This window comes from Chiloscyllium punctatum, chromosome 25 (assembly GCF_047496795.1).
Source record: "Chiloscyllium punctatum isolate Juve2018m chromosome 25, sChiPun1.3, whole genome shotgun sequence".
Taxonomy (NCBI): domain Eukaryota; kingdom Metazoa; phylum Chordata; class Chondrichthyes; order Orectolobiformes; family Hemiscylliidae; genus Chiloscyllium; species Chiloscyllium punctatum.
In genome coordinates, this window is record NC_092763.1 from 40,378,840 (window position 1) to 40,391,313 (window position 12,474).

The following is a 12,474-nucleotide window of genomic DNA, read 5'->3' on the forward strand; positions in this document are numbered from 1 at the left end:
CTGGAAGAATAAGACACATTTTGGAAATAAAAAGCCAATATGTCCATGAGCATTTCTGGATTCTGATCTGCCATCATGTGACATACCAAGAGAGTCACAAGAGGATAGCAGCAAAGTATTAGGAATGTCCTCTAAGCATTTCTGAAGATATCAAACTTAGCAGACAACTTGAGGGAGTCTAGTTCCTAACCAAAATATGGAAGGTTTATTCTGGACAGCACTAAACACATCATAAAACTTTGTTAGTGGTGCATAGGAAAAAGAACCCAAAGCATCAGAGAATGCAAATCTCCAACACCTCATCCACCTAATCCTCCAGGCACACTTACCTCACATATGGCAGAGTTTGCAGCTGTACATTAGATTTATCGACCATTTCTGAACCAGAATGAAAGCAAGTCTTCCTCAATTCTGAGGAATTGCCTCAGAAGAGGAGCACAGGATAGAAATCTCAGCCTGCACCCACCCCATCTTTTTCCCATTCCCCTCCACCTCCAACAATCTTCACTTATTTTTGCATTGAAAATTCCTTCTTTCTGATTGCGTCAATATTAAATATTCTGCCTAGAAAGTTTTCATCTATACAAATGACAAGAACCAATATTCAATTCTCAGCCTCTAATCTGAGCATGTAGGCTAGGAATAGGCATATTGTGATTACTTGCAGTGCTTCAAAATCAGTTGTAACAGATATCTTTGATTTTTGTTCCTGTGTGGTTTTCTTTGAACTTCAAGGTCACTTTATAGTCATGAAAAGAAGTTCTGCTTGTTGGGCTGAATATGATCTCTTGATCTTCCCTATTGTAGATGTTGTGTACAATTTCAAATTGAAGTGGTGGGCAAGCTGAACCATTTCTAAGATTTTTGGATGGTATCCTCATTCTTTACTGTTGGCAGATGGAAACCTTGTTTTTACCAATGATGCTGGAACTCTGAAATATTAGGAATGGGGGAAGTTGCACAGGAGGTGCCTGTGGCGATTTGCTGTCTTCAAATAATTCACATTCACGTTGCTGTTTAAGTTCATATATGAAGCTTGGCTACTTGGGTGACAGAAGTATGTTTCATGAGATTGTGTTCCTGTTATTCAATTGATCCTTTCAGAAAAGGAACACAGATGGTTGTAGTTACCAAATGGAATAATTTGATTTTAACATAATTCCTCTTTCCTTACAATACTTTAAATTTCTTCAAGCACTCAACCCAATATCCAGACCATTCCCTCTTGCTTGATCACAGGGAAATGTGTACAGGTTTTGTCCTGATTTTTTTTATCTTTCCCTTATATCAAGTATTCTGCAACAAAAAAAAACGTAGACACTAGTTATGGAGGCACAATTGTTGTAATTATCCACTGTCTTTGCGTCAGTAATTCTTTTCCATCATGACGTAGACATAGGCTATGCAGAACATTATCACAAATTGTCTGGACTTTTTTTGGTATTTCATTCTCATCTTAAAAACAGAAGCAACAATTTGGTTCAATTATGTACACAATCCTCACCCTATGTTTTTAAAGCACAACCCTACTATTTAAAAACTTTCTAATTATATACTATGTACATAATAACATGCTGATCCTGTTCTATGCAATGACATTGTAGCTGTATGGCTGGATTATAATTTCATGTACATTGTTACTGTAATTATTTGATTCGTTTCTGTCACTCCTTTAATTAACTTAAAATCAAAGGCCAAGTCTTCTAAACCTGATGCCTGAAAGCTCGTAGCAAAATGAGGACTTCAAAAACTCTGAAAAATGCATCGTTTTTGCACAATATATCATCTGTGAAAGACCGGAGATTAGACCAAGAATTAATTTTCCCACAGGGGTTTTCTGCTGTAAATTACTTCATTCGTGAATAGATACAATTACTGGTGTCAGGAAGATAGCTTGCAAAGAGTGAAGGGCCTGTTGTAACTCTACAGGGAAGATATAATTGAGGACTTTAGGTGTCATAGGAATTATGAGAAGGAAGAAACTTGTTTCTCCAACTCAGTTATATTAGGCATGAGAAGACCTGCCAAGGAAGTTCATCACTATGGCCGAGAAATGAAGAAGATCTGCGTTCAGTCTCTGTGGTGTCACTTACATGACTTTAGCATCTTGCAGTCAAACTTTGAGTGTAAAAACCTGCAGAATTCTGCAGCTGAGCCCTCTTAAAGGGGGTCATTTTCACTGGCCTTTACCATGCAGAAATGCACAAGAAAGCAGAGCATCCAACAAACAGGAGAGGTCAAACTGCTATTAGTGTGTAGTTTTATGTCCTAAATGACTACTACAACTTCATTTCTGAAGTATTTCTGACATCCTAAGATAGTTAACACCTGGGCCCCAAAAGGAGTCATCAAAACTGGTGATGAAAAGCTTGGTTTAATTTAAAGGATGTCTTCAAAGGAAATGAGAGAGGTGGAAAGGATGAAAAGTGAAGCAAACCGATAAGGAGCTTAATTGGTCATCAAGTATAAAGTAAACATTTTACTTTTCTATAAAGTATCAATGAGCTTTCAGAAGCCTGTTAAACTTTCTTCCCTAGAAAGTAGCCTTCTCCATCTGATGGTAGTCTGACCTCGACCACCAACGTAGGCCACACAACTGCAACTTGAAGACCTAACACCCTTAATTTCACCAACTGACTGTTGATGCACTGCCTGTTCCCTGAGCTGGGAATGTAGAAACCATCAATGCAAAGAACCTTTGCCTTCTCTCCTGTCCTTAGTCTCATTTTGGAGTAGTCACATATTTTACACCCATAAAAGGAAATGTAAATTCTGGACAAAATTTGTTCATTCCTGTCAATAGCACACCCAATCTAAGTGGCACTTGCTTCAAAGTTTTTTATTATATCCATAATACTTAGAGCTTTCATCCTCTAAATAATTGCAAATCTACAGCAATCTTTGAAAATATTATGAAAATAAACTATATAGTTCATAAATAATGCTGTGGGTTACTATTAGATTGATTTTTCACCTTTATATAAACTATCCCTTCTATATGGTAAGTGTAAAAACACATGCCTATTTAAAATAGATTCATTAACATCTCTTTAAAATAGTAGAGAAAAACTTTTCAGATATGGTTTAAGACTCTCTTAGCATCTGTTGTAATTGTGATTTTTCTACTGGGGTTGACTGAAATGGCTCAACACTGCTTGGTGTTTGACACTAACTAACTATCTCTAATAAATCAGCTCTTCACTTATTCTTTGTTTATAACTCTTGTTCTTTAAGTATTGTTAGTTGAAATGCAACAGTTAACCATAATCGGTTTATATTTTTTCAAACAATCATTTAATTAAAAATGTAAAGTAATTCCCAGCTTCTCTATGGTATGCATTATAAACAGCTGGAATCCTTTAATCACATACCTAATTAGAAATGTTATTGCAACTACAACCTGCATTGATGCTGATAAAACACTACAGAATGAGACAATTCAGTCACTGTCAGCTTGAGCAGTCTGTTTGCTGTCTAATTGTAAGTGCCACAGATGGTCTTGCAAGACTGACTAGTAGCTATCCAGTCTTAGCAAAATAATGCCAAGTCCAAAATGAAACCAAGGGCAGGGTAAGCCCGAGGTTATGAAGGCTTCTGATCTCTGCATTCTTCCTGGTGAAACTTCATTGACAAGGTTAATAACTAATACATTAATTATTATGCGCAGTCTTCTATCTATTCATTTCACTGGAGTAAATAATTGGCCTTGCATCCATAATTTTCTGCTATTGACAGCTGGTGAATTAGGATTCCCAGCCCTTAACTTACGAATTTCTGCCCAAGCATGATTTCCCCAAACAAAAACAATCAAAAATTGAAGTTTCATGCTCCACTGATTCAGTTTCAGATTTTGTGTGCCTGCTGCCTATTAGACCCAGGGCCCAAGTTTAACTCTGCATGTAAATAGGCTTTGAATGTATTAAAATTGTATCCAAAGATTCACATTTATAAAAGTACAATGTATATAAACTGTTCCCAGAGAACAAACTTATGATTTTAACCCACACTCTTTTTATTTAGTAGATTCATTTTCATAATGTTGTTTGGGCAAACTGTATTCATTTCTCAACTACTGATTTCAATTCTATGCCATTGGCAAGGAAAAAGAGAAATCGTGGAGGAGAAATGAGAACATAAAATGGAAATTAAGCATTATGTCAGTACTTACTCCCTCTGAAAATACTCTGAAATCCCAGTAATAACTACGCAGAATTTGGGAAAAGATTTTCCCAGCCCTTGTTGAGTTGATATACCATTTACAGATAAGAAAAATTATTTGAGTTCTGTCTGTTTCCATGCTTTGACTGACTTTGGTAAAGCTTCTTGACTTTGTCTACAATAAAGGCGATGAGGCCTGAGCAGCCCAACTGCTAAGTAAGGAGTATCTGAAAATCCACCTGAGACAATGAATTCTCCTTAGTACACTTCCTGCCAGCTGCTTACCTGGTGTTAGCTGATTATGGTGTTTGAAATTAAGGTGCTTATTTCCTTTGTTCAGAAAACCAATGGTTTCTCAAGCTGCAAAACATACATAACTGACAATTTTACGTAGTCAGAGAAAACTTGAAATTGTCCTGCTTCTGCTAACCTTAAGTTCAAGGGAGGAATAATGTGGCCAACCATTATCAATTAAGGATTACCTAAAGGCGTCAGCCCTTCACGTGTAAAATTGATCTAGCTTCAAAAAGATGTGTTGCTACCCAGAATACAACACCACTGCTACCCTACAGACACCATGTTCTCTCAGTAATGAGAGGAGGGGGGCAGCGGGTGTCCCTTGATCAAAGGCTACGAGTGCCTTATTGAAAACCAGACAGCAGGTGCCCCCTGTCTGGTTCTTCTACCTTCTGCTGTTCTGTACCATGGCCTCCAATGTGAAAAGCCCACATTCTGGCCCCACCCACATCACTAACATTTGTCCTGAATTCTCCACAAACCTGGAACTCTGGGATTCCAGAGGCTGTATACTTCCTTCGAGAAAAAAACAAGGTCTCTTTTGTGATTCTGCTGCACACAAGAGCCAGCTTCTGATAGGTGGGATTTCGGCCCCAGTTAGCTGATTTCAGGAAAAGGCCAGCTTATAACCTTGGTTCTGCCTGATTGGCTTGTGATCTGGTAGGTCTTTCTTGGAAGTGGCAATGTAGGTCTCTTGCCAGCTCTTGAGATCCCCAGTATGTCAAGATTCCATGCCATATCCCTGGTGGAGTTATCAAAAAACCTGGGGCCATAAGCATAAGGTAGTACAAATAAAACGGAGAAGGAAATGCTCCTTCATTGAGGGGTTGGAATGCTGAAACTGATACGTGTAGATTCAGCTAATGTCTTAAATGCATTTAATGGGAAGCTACAAACTACATGAAGCAGAAAGAAATAAAGTTTTTTTTACGCTGATAGTTAAATGGAATAGTTGGGGTCCAGGGCAGCTATCAGTGGTGAAGAATCACAGGGAACATAAATACTGGTAGTTAGGTTGGCTAGGTGGTTGGTTTCTGGGCTACACATTTTGAAATTCTTAAAAACAGTGAAGTTATTTATAATCCTTAAAATCCAACACTTTTATGCCTCAAAGACTTATTGTATAACATGGTGATACTTTTGCCACACTATATATGCAACATATATTGAACAAATTTAGTCAACTGCTTATCCTCAGGGCAGGGGAGTCTACAACTAGATGGCATAAGTTAAGGGAGAAATACAAAAGTGTCCAGAGGGGCAATTTTTTTCCATACAGAGGGTGGAGAGTGTCTGGAACAGGCTGCTAGAGGTAGTGGTGGGGGTGAGTACAATTTCCAAATTTAAGAACTATTTGGACAGGCAATTGGATAGGATGAATATGGACCAAATGGGCCTAGACTAATTGTGAATACTGAACAGCATGGACAAGTTGGGCTGAAGGGCCTGTTTCCATGCTGTAAACCTCTGACTCAATTCCCAATCAATTAGTGAGGGTCTCCACTGTATCTTTGTGTATATACTGTTGTCTCAGAGATGGGCATCAGACTTCTTTAAATATATTCTCCTGAAAGTATGTGGATACATTAATGCAACTGTGCTTTGCTATGACCCTGAAGCAAACTTCCATCATATTGGAGTTAGGACAAGAGCTCTCTACAAACTATTTCACCATAGTCAGCTAAACGATTAGCTCAATCTTCGCCATCTACAAGACTTGCATTATGAAAAAATGTTCATTGAATAACCTGAACTGGAAATCTTTTATATAATTACATGAGTTTCTCCCCACTTTTTCAACCAAGTGACATTGAAGTCAATCCTAGCACCCTCATTGTAACACAGTGAATCTTTCACTGGCCAATAGCTGAAAGTGGGAATTTCTTGGTTCAATATAATCAATACACCTGCTGAATAATTTACTGACTGAGGCAGAAGGATAATTAAAACTTTCTCTTTTAATATCCATTTCACAGAGCAATGATATGACAGGCTGCCAGCAAAACCAAAGAATTCAAGTCAATTTCAAAAGTCTTCAGCAAAGGACTGACAGAGTGTTTACAAACTACAAACGTTCAAGGAAACTAGATGATGATCTAATTGCCAATCTTTGTTTCTGGCAGGTGTTTGTTTAATTTGCTGTCTTCATGCATGCACAAAATGCTGGGAGAAATAGAGGACTAGGTACTGTTATTTAAAGATTTGACAATTCCTTTCAAAATCACAGTTGCATCAATGTCAAAATCATGACTATAAAGCAGTGAAGTCTGGAGGCTGATTGATTATGAGCAATCATTTAGTTTGAAACAGCATAAAATAGTGAAGTTCCAAACAACAATGTGGTAAGTTTGATCCATGTAGATATCCAACTACAAAACAGAACCTGGTGGAAATATCAGGTCATTGCAAAATGTTGCAATATTCTGTGTGCATATGAAGTCATAAAAGGTTATTCCACTCTGAGCCAGCTAACAATTAGACAGTCACTGAAGCTACAGCTGTTACTTTATGATTCTGTATGGTCCGCCCACATTTTTCATGAAACCCTGTAAACTTTCTGAAGTTCAGAACATTTGTTGAAGGAATTAAGCCCACTGAAGAACATAACAGTCCAGAGGTTACAATAATCAGAGTCATTTGTGGCAATGTAGATTAAAGTTATCTGTTGAACATGCAGAATTTCCTACCTCCTGAGGGATTTGCTTGGGAGATTGAAAATTCTGACGGGCAATTCCCATGTAACTGGAACTCTCTAGAAATTCTTTAAATGTAGAAGGCTATTGAAGGTATACCAACTCCAACTCCTAGGTAACCATTAAACTGACCTCCCTGCCTCACCACTGAAATGCCATTACACACCCATGTCTCTTTTTGATACACTTCCAGACCTGATGCCTATATCCTCTTCCTTGGATCCAACACACCACATCAGACCAGACAGGAAATGGACCCAAACCAACCACTGAAATGCAATCATGTACAAATACCTGTTCTAGTGTGGCGTAGTTATGAGATTTCTACATTGATGCACACATACCCAGTAAGCAGACAACCTAAGCTTTACTTCAGTACAGTGAAATTGAACACACTGCTCTGTCAGAGCTTTTAAACAACACAGACACAGCACCCGACCCAAGATGCCACCTGACCTCAAACTACATTTCTCACCTCCCCTGATTCGACCCAACATATCCATCCCCAACCCTACTCTTTCCTTCCCTGTTCCCAGTCAGTCCCAAACTCCCTTCAAACTGACTCCTGTTCTAACCAGTCAATCAATTCATTCAAATCCCAACTGCTGGACCTAGAAGCCCTCCATCTCGTCTCAACATGCTCCAACCCAATTTGACCACAAGAATGACCTACCCAAACACATCTACCCTGGAACTCATCATTCCTCACCCACCTGGCACAGTACCCCCTCAGCCATCTGGCACCACTGCTATCTTGCTCACTGGCCACCCTAAACCCTCCACCCACCTTCCTTACCTTAGCCTATCACACAAGCTTTAAAAGTCTGTGGACATTTGACATTCAGACTATAATGTAAGAGGGGCTGTTGGACTGTGGATACCTGGATATCATTGTAAAAGGAAGTCTCTGTCCAGGAATCTCCAGCACAGAAATCAGACGGTAGGGGATATTTTGGGTTAGAATCTAATTAGAATTGGCAGTGGCTGAATTTTACCAGACGCTTGCTGTCAATTTTAGCATGTTTCATGGAAATCATGGATTTTCCATTCAGGACAGAGTAGCTAGGTTGTTTCCACAAATATTCACTCCCTCCACCACCAATGTTCAGTAGCAGCATTGTATCATTTCAGGAATCGCTGCAGAAATTTAACAAGCCTCCTGCGACAGCACCTTCCGAACCCATAACCACTAACATCTAGGAAGTTAGGGTGGCAAATACATGGGAACACCATCACTAGGTTCCACCCTAACTACTCACCTTCCTGACTTGGAAATATATCGCTGTTCCTTCAGAATAGAACTCTCTCCCATCAGCATTGTGGGTGTCCCTACACCAAATGGACTGCAATGTTTCAATAAGGCAGCTCACCAACATCTTAAGAAAAACTAGGGATTAACAATAAATACTGCCCCAGCCAGTGATGCCCACATCCCATGAATAAATAAATAATTTGTGAGAGAAAATAGAATTACTATCACATCTCTTATTGCTACAGATCACATAGCTGCCCCAAAGATGGAAAACCACTATATCAAACATCACTGATGAAGATCCATAAAACAGAGTTCTACATTAGTAAAGTTTGACAAAAAAATCATACTGAAGCTCGGAGTACAGTATTAAATTCAGATAATTGAGGAACAAGGAGGCCATTTCTTGTTTAGGCGTGTTGTAGCAGAGTAGCGAAAGTACCACAGCACTACTCTGAGTTTAACTTAAGTGTCACCACAACTCAGCTAAGGGGAAAAGGTGTGAAGGTGAAGCCAGTCATGGTGACCTCAGTTGGTACAGGAATTAAACTCATGCTGCTGACATCACTCTGCGTCACAAACCATCTGTCAATGAACTGAGTGAGCAAATTTAGAAAAACTTGCACACTTCAGCCTTGGAGATGGATTGATGCAACAACAGGATAAGGTAAATGAGATGCTAAGTAAATTTTTCATCTGAGCTACTTTCAAATTCAGATTGTAAGGATAAAGGGACATACTTGCAATTCAGGGAAGTTCATTACTGATATGAATCATTCCCTCCAGAACCTGAAATAGTCTCCAGTAAGATAATGGTTTCAAAAAACTCAGCTTGAAGGCACTCCCCTATGCAAATCTTTTTGAACTTTGTAAAATGCCCCAGCCACATATTAACTTGTAGCTTTGCCATTTTGATAGTTTTTCTTAACTGATTTTTAACAATTTAGTATTTATGATGCATGAAAATATTATTCATATGACCAGATGAGATTTTCTGCAGTTTGGTAAATGTCACCTTCTAATTGCCTCCATGAAGAAGACTGCAATCTGTTAATTTATTGCTGAATGCTAATTTGACTCCCCTCAACCCCTCCTTATTCCCCTCTATATTGTTCACTGTCTGTAATGTGAACAACAATGGATTCCCTTCCTTGTTTTCTTTTGATGGTTGATATGGGATGGGGTGAAATGTTAACAAACCATTCAAAAGCCTGAACCTGAAACATGTGGCCCAGGGAAAACATTGCTTGACATCTTTGGCTCTCTGATTTTTGTTTTCAATTGCAAGATGCTTATTTCCAAAAGACTAAGAGGTTTCAATTGCTTGTGGTTTCTGTTATTGATACTTTAAAGCCAATGGATGATTGATATTTATATTGCACTTTAGTAAAATAACAATTTTTGAACATAGTATTAATACATCATGAATAATAACCCTTTTTTCAAACACATCCTATTGGCATTACAGAGTTAATTAATTCTATAGAGTGTTTAGTGGGTCATAGGCATGGGGTTATGAAAGACGTGGGGGAGGGGGAGTGTGCTGTGTGAGCTTGTTATAGGTAGGCCTGTAGTAGCATAGCAGTGGATGGAGGAACATAGCTTGGCATGGACAGAATACAATGGTAATTAGGTGGTGTATCAAGAGTCTTAGTCAGGCATGAGGAGTCAAAAGGGTGAGTAGAGGGGCATGGCTGAGCTGAGTGGGGGTGGGGAAGGGAAGAAGGGATATTGGAATGAGAGTGGGTGGAAGGCAGCATCTGGTATAGGGACAGGAGCAGAGATACATTGCCCTCATGCTTCTCTTCCTTTCACGCTCCTTATATGCATCCTTGTCCCCACATTGAACAGCTTCTATTCAGCACATTCCTCAATGCATTTTGTGTTCTATAAAATAGAATCATGCAGAACTTCTTTATTAGGTGATGTCATCACGTAGTATCAATGGTCAACTCAAACAAAGTGGCAATGGTGTTTCTAGTTCTACTTGTGCATGATTTGAAGAATTCATCAACATTCTCATTTAACTTAACCCATTAAACTTAAAAGCCACAACATTGAAGAATAGTATTAATTTCCTAGATACGCCAAAGGTCTGTTGCCTTTTTCATTTTTAAGTTTTCTTTTCAAAAAGTTTTATTGTGAGGCAATTATTAATTTACTCACTGCATCTCAGATCTCAATTCCAAATTTAAACAAACAATAGCACACACTGTTTTCCCCATAACGTAGCTCCTGAACATATGGGACCTTCAGCTAGAGATCCAACTTTCATTGCAAGGCATTCATTACCTTAGTGATTTTGAGTATTTCTAGTGCCTAGATAGAGGAGCTGACAGGTTAAAATTTTCCCTCTCCTTTGTAGCTTCCTTCTTTTCATCTTCACACACCTTTGCTGCCTCCTTATTTCTTTCACCATCTCACATCCTCCTAAGTCAGGCCATTTGCAGCTGCCCCTTTCTCACTTTCTTTTGTAACCTCCACATCCCCCGGCATTCACAGCTTAATTTCCTTGACCCCATTTCCTTTCATCTTTTGATTCACCCTACATTCCTGGCAGAATCCTTCCCTTTCTCCCCACCCAATATCTTGTAGCAACATGTGGGTATGACTGACCTGTTGTCTCTCTAATCTGGTCCTTTCTTAAATATGTCACCTTGCTCGGATTGGTCACCACATGGGAAAAGGGGAAGGACTGTCCAAGCCCCTGGAGGGACCTAGTAATTAGTACCTTTCCACCCCATTGTCAGTGCTCTGATAAGATAGGGAGCATAATGAGGGCAAGACCCATGACTCTTTACAAGTCTGGTGCGAATCTGAAAACTGCTGATGTTTAAGCTATGTTCATTTGTACAGAGGAGCCAGCCAAGTCAGGAATATAGGGTGCAGCTTTGTGACCTGAACTAGCCCAAACCTTTTAAAAGGCACTCTCAAACTGTGGGAATGGGGCTGGAAATCTCAATCAGGACTCATCCATTGTTATTAAAGAGCTCCCCTTGTTGTCCTCAATCCATGAAAATCCAGGCCACGTTCACTATTTTTCCAAGGAAGATTACATTCCTATCAGTGTGGGGTGAATCTAAATATAAATTCCTGCCATTTAAGCCTTTAACTTAAGAAATGAACGTCAATCTTTGTTTTACAAATTCTTTCTTGATTTTTAAGAGTCATATTGTATTGTCAGTATAATGACAGCGGTTCTGTAACCGAGCCATTTTGTACCCTACTTTGCAAAGGGGCCCTTTTTTAAAATTATAAAAACCTAAACAAATCATTTCCATGCATTAAATTGCCATTTTCTATCTTTACATCTCCAACGTGTTACATGTATAGGAGCTTTTGTGTCTCTACATTTGTGTACCTGCTTTAAGTATATAATGTCAAGTCTAGAGCTGACATAACATTTATTAACATAAATTATATTTTAATCATAATATCACTATAGTGCAGAAAGAGCCGATCGAGCCTGCAACAACCCCCCGAAGACCAGCTCACCACACAGAGTCTCCTTCTCTTTGCCTGTAACCTCACATTTACAATGGCTAATCTACCTAGTCTGCACATCCCTGGGCATGATAGACAATTTTAGCACAGCCAATCCACCTAACCTGCACATGAGTGGAAACTAGAGCCCCCTGGCTGAAATCCACACACATATGGGGAGAATGTGCAAACTTCACACAAATGCTTGCCCAAGACTGGAATTGAACCCAGGTCCTGGGTGTTGAGACAGCAGTGCTAACTATTGAGCCACTGTACTGTCGCTGTTAATACAATTTCATTTCTTGCATATTTGGCTGGGCACTGATCTCTGATTGATTCCGGAATGCTTATGAATTTATGATAAAATGCCTGCTGGTTTAGTGGTGTTGTACATGCTTTTGTTTCCTCCAACAATTCAATTTAGAGGATGAGTCTTGTTTTTCCCCATTAGTTTTGAATCTAAAGGACAGGTGTTTCTGGGGCCCTGATGATATAAAAGGTGAATGAATGTTTCCTTGTGACATGAATGTGGAAGACGGAGGGGGGAGCAAATTTACCAAATGGGAAAGCTGCCCGTGTTGCCTGAAGGGT